The 9,513-nt window shown below is 36.4% G+C and overlaps 1 pseudogene; it reads right to left on the bottom strand.

Annotated features, from left to right (window-relative positions):
* Positions 1–7,139: 7,139 nt before the first annotated feature.
* The window catches only part of LOC109241629, a 7,053-nt pseudogene continuing 4,679 nt past the window's right edge, over positions 7,140–9,513 (bottom strand).

Raw genomic sequence — 9,513 nt, 5'->3', positions numbered from 1 at the left:
AAAGAACATAGGTGCATGGGATACCATCAATCAACCATCCCAATCAATTGTGTGAAGCTTGTCTACTTGGAAAACATGCTAGGAGGAGTTTTCTAAAGGAGACCATGTCAAGATCGACCAAGCCGCTCCAGCTTGTACATACTGATGTGTGTGGACCAATCAATCCACCTTCTTTTGGTAAAAGAAAATACTTTTTGCTTTTCATTGATGACTTTAGTAGAAAGACTTGGGTTTATTTCTTGAACCAAAAATCTGAAGCTTTTGCTACTTTTAAAAATTTCAAAGTACTTGTGGAGAAAGAAAGTGGCTATGAAATTAAAGCTCTAAGGTCCGATAGAGGAGGCGAATTCACTTCAAACGAATTTAATGACTTCTGTCAACTTCATGGAATTCGTCGCCCTCTAACGGTACCTTATTCACCTCAACAAAATGGTGTTGCAGAGAGAAAGAATCGAACGATTCTTAATATGGCTAGATGTATGTTGAAAGCTAAAAGTATGCCCAAGGAATTTTGGGCCGAAGCTGTTTCTTGTGCAGTTTATTTGAATAACAGGTCTCCAACAAGAAATGTTAGAGATCAAACGCCTCAAGAAGCATGGAGTGGAAGAAAGCCAAGTGTCAAGCACTTGAGAATCTTTGGGAGCATAGCCTATGCATATGTGCCACATCAAGGTAGAGCAAAGCTTGACGATCAAAGTGTCAAGCATATGTTTGTTGGCTATGATACAAGTTCAAAAGGCTACAAGCTATACAACCCAAGCAACGACAAGGTGGTGGTAAGTCGCGATGTTGAATTTCATGAAGAATTGGCATGGGATTGGGAAGCTCAGGAAGAAACTTCATATGATTTTCTTCCATACTTTGGTGATGAAGAAGAACCAGAGACCGTGGAACCTGTGCAGGATACAACTCCACCTCCTTCTCCAACCAATGTTGCATCTCCCTCTTCTCAAGAAAGTTCAAATGAACAGCCGCAAAGGACAAGGAGTATTCAAGAGCTCTACAAGGACACAGAAGAAGTTACTAATTTTGATTTTTTATGTTGTCTCTTTGCTGACAGTGAACCAATGAACTTTGATGAAGCTGTTACAAACAAAAAGTGGAGACAAGCCTTGGAGGAGGAGATTGAGTCAATAAAGAAGAACAACACTTGGGAGTTAACAACTCTTCCCAAGGGTCATCGAGCAATTGGAGTAAAATGGGTATACAAAATAAAGAAGAATGCGGATGGAGATGTGGAGAAATACAAGGTACGACTTGTGGCTAAAGGCTACAAGCAAAGGCAAGGCATTGACTATGAAGAAGTTTATGCACCTGTTGCCCGCATGGAGACGATTCGTTTGCTGATCTCTTTGGCGGCACAAATGAAGTGGGAGATCCATCAACTAGATGTCAAGTCAGCTTTCTTGAATGGCTATCTTGAAGAAGAAGTCTATGTTGAACAACCATTGGGCTTTATGGTCAAAAACCATGAAGATAAAGTGTTGCAGTTGAAGAAAGCTTTATATGGATTAAAGCAAGCCCCACGAGCATGGAATAGTTGCATCGACAAGTATTTTCAAGACAATGGGTTTACTCGTTGTCTCCATGAATATGCTATTTACCTTATAGTTCATACTAATGGAGATATCTTACTTGTTTGTCTTTATGTTGATGATCTTATTTTCACGGGTAATAACCCAAGTTTGTTTGAAGCTTTCAAGAAAGATATGTCCCGTGAGTTCGAGATGACAGACATAGGGCCCATGTCATATTACCCGGGCCTAGAAGTGAAGCAGATGGAGGATGAAATTTTTATCTCTCAAGAAATCTATACAAAAGAGATATTGAAGAAGTTCAACATGCTCGATTGCAACTCCGTGAACACACCGATGGAAAGTGGGACAAAATTGTCCAAGTAAGGAGAAAAAGTGGATCCCACATTCTTCAAAAGTCTTGTGGGAAGTTTGAGGTACTTGACTTGTACCAGGCCAGATATACTTTTTGCAGTTGGAGTAGTAAGTCGCTTCATGGAGGCTCCTACCTCTACTCACTTGAAGGTTACTAGAGGAATTCTTCGTTACCTAAAAAGTACGATCGATGTTGGATTATTTTCTTCTTCTTCTAATGATTTCAGCCTTGTGGGATTTTGTGATAGTGATTATGCGGGAGATATTGATGATAGAAAAAGTACATCTGGTTTTTTATTTTTCTTGGGTGATTCTGTTATTTCTTGGAGTTCAAAGAAACAACCCTTAGTTACTCTCTCGACTTGTGAAGCGGAATATATATCAGCAACATCATGTACCTGTCATGCTATTTGGCTAAGAAGATTATTGAAGGAGCTCAATTTGCCACAAATTGAGGCTACAGAGATTTGTATTGATAACAAATCTGCACAAGCACTCGCCAAGAATCCGGTGTATCATGATCGGAGCAAGCATATAGATACAAGGTATCATTTCATCAGAGAATGCATTGCCAAGAAGGAAGTCGAGCTCAAATATGTGAAGTCTCATGATCAAGTTGCAGACATTTTTATAAAGCCTCTCAAGTTTGAAGATTTTCAGAGATTGAGAACAAGACTTGGACTGAAGAAGAAAAATCAAAATTAAGGGAGAGATTTGTGAGGCTCATTTTGAAGAAAAATGAAAAGAAGGAAAATGGGATAGGAGGTGCCTAACATTGTTGACAAATTTGGTGAAGAAAAATGGGATAGGAGGTGCCTAACTTGGTTGACAAATTTGTTGAAGAAAAATGGGATAGGAGGTGCCTAACTTTGTTGAAAAATTATATGACTAAATGCATCTTCTTTGTAGTAGTTGGATGAAAACTCTTACTATAAATAGAGGCATCCATTCTTTATTTCTAACACACCAAAATAAGAGAGAAACAATAGAAGTTAGAGAGAGTAATCCACAGATTGTAGTCTGTGAGATAAATAGTGAGTGTGAGTAATATTATAGTGAGATATTTTAAATAAAGAGTGTTATTTCTTTCAAAGTTGTAGTAGTCTCTTGACACTACTAAGTTGTACTATTATAGTAGTTATATTGCTCCGCTCGGGTATTGTATTTTACCCTATTAAAGAGTTGGTGTCGTTGTTACTCTCTTGTGTTATTATTATTTGTCGTGGATATTATTCCTGGGCGGGATTATTATTTTTCCCAACAGTTTGTAGTTCTCCACTTCTTTGTATAATAAGGATGAAAAGGAAGGATAAGTGTATCACATCTTGTATTCTTATACTTTACTATGAAAAACGTGACAGCTCTTTTTTATTTTTCCACTTATTCGTTATAGGAAATTGGAGTTTTCTTTTTCCATATAGTTGAACTATAAATGGAGAAAACAAAAAAGCTCTTCTGGTACTGAACAGCACTAAATGGTTTCTTATGATCTATTGTCTCTTATCTTCTACAGTAAACTTATTGTACTCTACCAGCAGCAGGACAAATAAGCTACTGCCCTTATCTAGCTTAATAGTTGTAACATTTTTTCATCCAATTGTTCCAATTTAATGGGCATTAAAATGTAATGCTATATTAAAAGGGGAAAAATGAAAAGGAAAGTAGATCTGCTGATAAAGTTAAGTTGACAAATTGTTGGCAAAATTGACTACTACTCTACTTCTGTCCCAAAACTTGTCTGTTGTGACATGTTAATTTGACATAGATGTGTAGTATTTGGAAATTATAAATCTTTAAAATGGTAATGCTAACTTTTATGTACTTGTATGGTTTTCCATTTTAGTTTGCAAAAATGACGGATCAAAACTGAGTTTGACATTTCTATATCGGATAAAAGCCAAAATTGTTGGAATGTGGGAAGTAGTTTTCTTGAAAACTGAATTATGATATTTTAGAGTGTATGCCAGTGACTATTTGTTGGCAACTCTCCTATATGACCAAATGATTTGCACCTTCAAATGAAGACTTATGGGTAGGAATGCAGGCATACATTCTGGATAGATTTTGAAACTAATCTAGATGAATAACAAGAAACATTAGTGCTAGATGTAGATAGCCTCTATTTTCAGAGAACCTCTAATTTGCTTTAACAAACAAATTATTTAGTATTAGAATGAAATGACCCTTAATAGAGCGGAAGGATTCTTTCACTGCTTTCATGAAGGGGTTGCCAAAAAGGCATCTTTTGATGAAGTCCATCGTCATCCTACTCAACATCCTACTTGATCTCTTGCATGTAATGTTAAGAAAATGTGCATAAGTAATTACTTCCCAGAGACATGCTACTATTTTAGATATGGGCGTGGGTCTCAATGCTTTAGTTTCTATTAAGTGTCCCACTTTGATTGAAAGAATGAGGTATTGTCTTCTTATGTTGTCTTGAGTAATCTTCACCTCTGAGTTGGCTTTTAGATTTTTAAGGGTTAGTGTCTCTTTTTAACATAAATCAGAGCAAAAGCATCCCTATTCCCAGTTTACCTAATGTTGGGCCATTATGTTATATTGTTCATGAATCAGATATTCAGTCCTAGGCGTGCAGGGGGGTCTTAAGTGTTCCACATTGGTTGAGAGAATGAGCTTATATCTCCTTATATATTCTTGGGCAAGCCTTACCTCATGAGCTAGCTTTTGGAATTAAGTTAAACCCAAGATTCATTTTCATAATAGTTGCAAGCTATCTGCATATCTTTATTAATTGACAACTTAACAAGAAGGGGATGTGAGGTTTGGGTTTCCATGGTGTCTGTTTCGATTTACACTTTCCTATGGAACCAGAGTCTCTTTGTCTTAAGGGAAATTGGACCTGTTATGATTTAGATTAGATGTGCGCGAAGTAATTTCTGTGTTAGTCTATTATATCTTGTTTGCGTCCTTAAAGACTATTCGATGTCATATTTTGTCCTTTATCCGTCTAGAGTGCCTTGAAGCAGGTAAATATGTTCTTCCTGCTTTAGAAGGATACTAGAGCCTGTATGATTCACTTTTCCTAGCATTTGTGTTTATATAATACTTTTCCTTTGCTCATAATGTTCCAGTTACCTGATATCATTTAGATGAAGATTCAATATTGGAACTTCTATGTCAACCCCCTCCCCGCCTCTCCCACCTGTCCTTAGGGTTAAGTTTCCCTGGTCATACAGAATCCCTATAATTCCCTACTAATTGAGGCTTTCCACTTCTCATAGAATTTAGACCCTTAAGAGTTAAGGATCTTGTGACCTGTGACCTATCTTGTCTAGGCAAAGTCCCTATCTTTGCTTTGGTTTTGTCGTTGATGACTCAGAAATTTTGACTTTCTGTTTGATGAGCGTGTCTAATGTTTTCAATATGAACCTTTACAGATGCTTCCTGTCTGAGGAAACTCAACATATTGCCAGCATTATAAGAAGCATCTTGCAATCTGCGGTGGATTTTCGATCTTGTCTGAGTGGAGACATTTCACAGGTGATTGTTAACATCTACATGTTTATGTGTTCAGGAGGCATTTGTTGGTTTGAGAACTTTTTACAGATTGTTATCAAATAATTATTTGAGAAGTCAACTTGAAGGGGTAATACTTAGTCCTTGATTGTGAGTTTTCCAAGGTTCTAGTACAGCAACAGCACTCATGCCTTGCATGCATACTTTGATTATTTTGTTGTGCATCTCCAAGTTCAAGTTCTCATTCTGTGGGTCTGGGGGAATGGCATGTCTGAAAATAAATCAACCTACCTCGGGAAAAAGTTGCATTTAACATCCTCTAAGAGACTGGAGATAATAAACCAAATACAAAATATTATTGCTGTTTGCAGGTGCTTCACATAAGGAAAACATTTTCTGAGAACATCAAAGAGTTGTATCTATGTTATCTTAAGTCGCCCAGACATGGAGAATTCGTCCTGTCTTGTTTTTGGGAGCGTCTGAATTATAACGACCATTACTCAGAGGTTATTGGTAACAGATGGGACACAAGGTCTTTCTCGTCTAAAATAACCAAGAATTGACTGCTAACTCGAATGAGGTAAGAAATTTTCAAGTACGACTCTAAAGGAAGGAAATGAACTACCTATTCCACCCAAGCTATTACATATTTTTACTTCTTCTATTGATCCCTTTCAGAAGAGGTTTAGATGGTCGTGACCAAGAAACCACTGGTTTCACTTACTGGGCTGGGAATGCCCCCTTTCAAGGAGACTATATGCAGAAGGAGAGCATTTTGTTTCAGGAGCTTGGATATGATCACAAGGTCAGATTTTTCACGAGCAATAGCACCTTGACATTTCGTGGGCACATTCTGTTCAAAGGCTCGCACATGTCCCACAAGCACAGATACATTAAATGTCGTGCATTTCTATATAAGATCCTTGAAAGCGGTAATCTATTTCAGGCGGATAATCTGTCTCTCTATCTTGACTCACAGACTTGCGACCTTTGGGTTGTCACATTATAGGATGTCGTTTAGGTTTCAATGAGTTTAAAAGTTTGGCATGTCATACATATTGTATGCTGTATGTAGCACAAGTGGAATTTAGCCTTTGTTGATAACTCGGTTGAATTGTGATTGTAACTTCTTTTAGTTTATGTTGTATATATTATGAGTAAAGAAGTTGGTTTTCCTGTTTGGGTTTTTAGTATGGGATCACTCTTTGCAAGAATACAGTCCACGGAAACATAATTTGCCTCACTTTATGAAGGGACACTTGTCCTCTTGTTTTTCTTGTACTGTTCTCTTCTTTCCTTTCCATATTTTCCAAACTAGGCTAAGTGCATTGTGTTTTGTCGATATCAATAGAAACGTCAATTATACAAGATGGCAAGATGCAAATAGTCAAACGAGTCATCAATAGAGAAAAATGAGAAAATAAAAAAAATACAAGTTAAAAACTTCTCATTTTGTGCAATATTGTCTCCCATTTCTTTTCCATCCTTTTAATCATTTATGTAACTTTAAGTGCTCGGGTGGTTTGAGGGTAAGAGATATAAGTATGGTATAAGTTTTGGTATTGGTTTGTATATTGAAACTTGTATAGCTAATTATGGTATAAGTTAATACCCCAATTAATGTATTCTTTTAGAGGAATAATACATAATTATCCCATGGGGTTGTCCCATAAATTAATTACTGTTTCCACTTTGTTAGTGTCCAAGAGTCGCAAATGCTGTTTCCACTAACAACATTTATTTGTGTGTATATATTGTTTTAATCCGGAGCTAGCTTTGACATCAACTAAACAAAAACTTAACTTAGATATAACTACGCTTCAACTCCAAACAAGTCGACGTGAGCAGAAAACAACCTAGATACGGTGCCAAAACTCTCTTTTCACTTTTCAGCACGAGCCCAGTACTCTTTTACAAGCTCTCCAAATAATGAGCCATCTTTGCTTATCAGCTTCTTCGGCTCATCAAACTCAACCAACTTCCCTGGAAATCAACAATGTGCAAGTTGTAAACTCCAACATATTATGAATCCAGAAATGCAAATTGTAAGAACTCACCATCACTTATTGCTAAAACTTTTGTGTAATCCATTACTGTTGGAATTCTGTGAGCTACTGCTATAACCGTGCAGTCTACAAATTCCAATGTGATTATTTTCGGTAGAATTGCATCTGTTGCATTGTCAATGGATGCAGTGGCTTCATCTAGTACTAGAATTCTACTCCTCTTCAACAGCGCACGTCCGAGACAGAATAATTGTCGCTGTCCCATGCTCCAGTTTGATCCATCTTGTAAAACTGTATTTTGCTCATAGTACTATTGTTATCTTCTAGGACAAAAAAAGACAGTCAAATTTGTGATATGATCTTATACTTATGATCTACATTTTAATCTTTACCTGAGGAATCTAGTCCCGTTTCTTTTCCTTGAACAACCTCTCTAAGCTGACATTTTTCAAGAACCTTCAACAAGAAAATTCTATTAGTAAATTAGAAGCAATTATCAAATCTAATTTACTAATGAGATTAGCTTTATATAGAACTTATACCTTCCATATTTGGTCATCACTATATTGTGACAAGGGTGTTGGAAAAAAAATAATTTGGGAGAGCAAGACAACAAAACACTCAAACACTCACAACTCACTTTAAGAATGGAGAAGAAATGATATTTTTCATTCAACTTGACTTGTTCCAAATGGCTAGCATACATGGGTATTTATAGTAGAACTCCTACATGTATCTAGCCTAAACTTCATATAAACACACTAACTAAATTCACATTAGTCTACACTAGTTCATACATCTCATAATGAAGTTCACATTAGTCTACACTAGTTCATACATATAATGAAGTTCACATTAGTCTACACTTGTTCATACATCTCATACTAATATGAACTAATCTAAACATATTTAATATAAATGTGAACTAATGGAAACAAGTTTATTATAATTTTAACATCCCCCCTTAAACTTGTTTCATCACTCCAAGTGCCATCCTTAGCTTTTGAAAAACTTCAATCTTTAATGGCTTGGTGAAAATATCCGCAATTTGATCTTGCGACTTCACATGCTCAAGCTCCACAACTTTATTAGATATACAATCTCTAATAAAGTGATACCTTGTATCTATATGCTTGCTCCTTTCATGAAATACAGGATTTTTGGCTAACTCGATAGCCGACTTGTTGTCAACAAAAATCTTTGTGGCATCCTTTTGTGGTTGGTGAAGTTCCTCCAACAAACTTCTTAACCAAATTGCATGACAAACACATGAGCAAGCTGCAACATACTCCGCCTCACAAGTTGACAAAGTAACAATTGGTTGTTTTTTAGAATTCCATGTAAATGCAGAATTTCCAAGAAAGAAAACAAACCCAGTAGTACTTTTACGATCATCAATATCACCAGCCCAATCACTATCACAATATCCCACAAACTTAGAATCCTTAGAAGATGAATAAAGAATTTCATAATCAAGTGTATCTTTGATGTACCGAAGTATTCTTTTTGCTACCTTTAAATGGGAGGTAGTAGGAGCTTCCATAAAGCGGCTCACAAGTCCAACACCATAAAGAATATCCGGCCTTGTGCATGTCAAGTACCTTAAGCTTCCAACAAGACTCTTGAAAAATGTGGGATTTACATTTTCTCCATCTCCATGCTTGGATATTTTAACTCCACATTCAACGGGGGTGCTCACGGGATTGCAATTATCCATCTCGAACTTCTTGAGAATTTCCTTTGCATATTCTCCTTGAGAAATAAAAATCTCATCCTTCCTTTGATGCACTTGAATGCCAAGATAGTAGGACATTAATCCAATGTCCGTCATCTCAAATTCTCTAGCCATTGCTTCCTTGAATTCTTCAAACATCTTAGGATTATTTCCTGTAAAAATCAAGTCATCTACATACAAGCAAACAAGTAAAATGTCTCCATTTTTAGCAATTTTTACATAAAGTGCATGTTCATGTGGACATTTTGAAAAACCATTTGCTTGAAAATATTTATCAATTCTACTATTCCAAGCCCGCGGAGCTTGCTTCAACCCATATAAAAGCCTTTTTTCAAAATTTTCTAAAGACTTTAATTTTCTTGTCCTTCTAAACCCTATTAGCCCCTAAAGGTTCGAATCAACT

The sequence above is a fragment of the Nicotiana attenuata genome, unplaced genomic scaffold (genome assembly GCF_001879085.1).
Source record: "Nicotiana attenuata strain UT unplaced genomic scaffold, NIATTr2, whole genome shotgun sequence".
NCBI lineage: Eukaryota > Viridiplantae > Streptophyta > Magnoliopsida > Solanales > Solanaceae > Nicotiana > Nicotiana attenuata.
The sequence above is the reverse complement of the archived record's forward strand: the minus strand, read 5'-3'. Positions and strand labels throughout refer to the sequence as shown.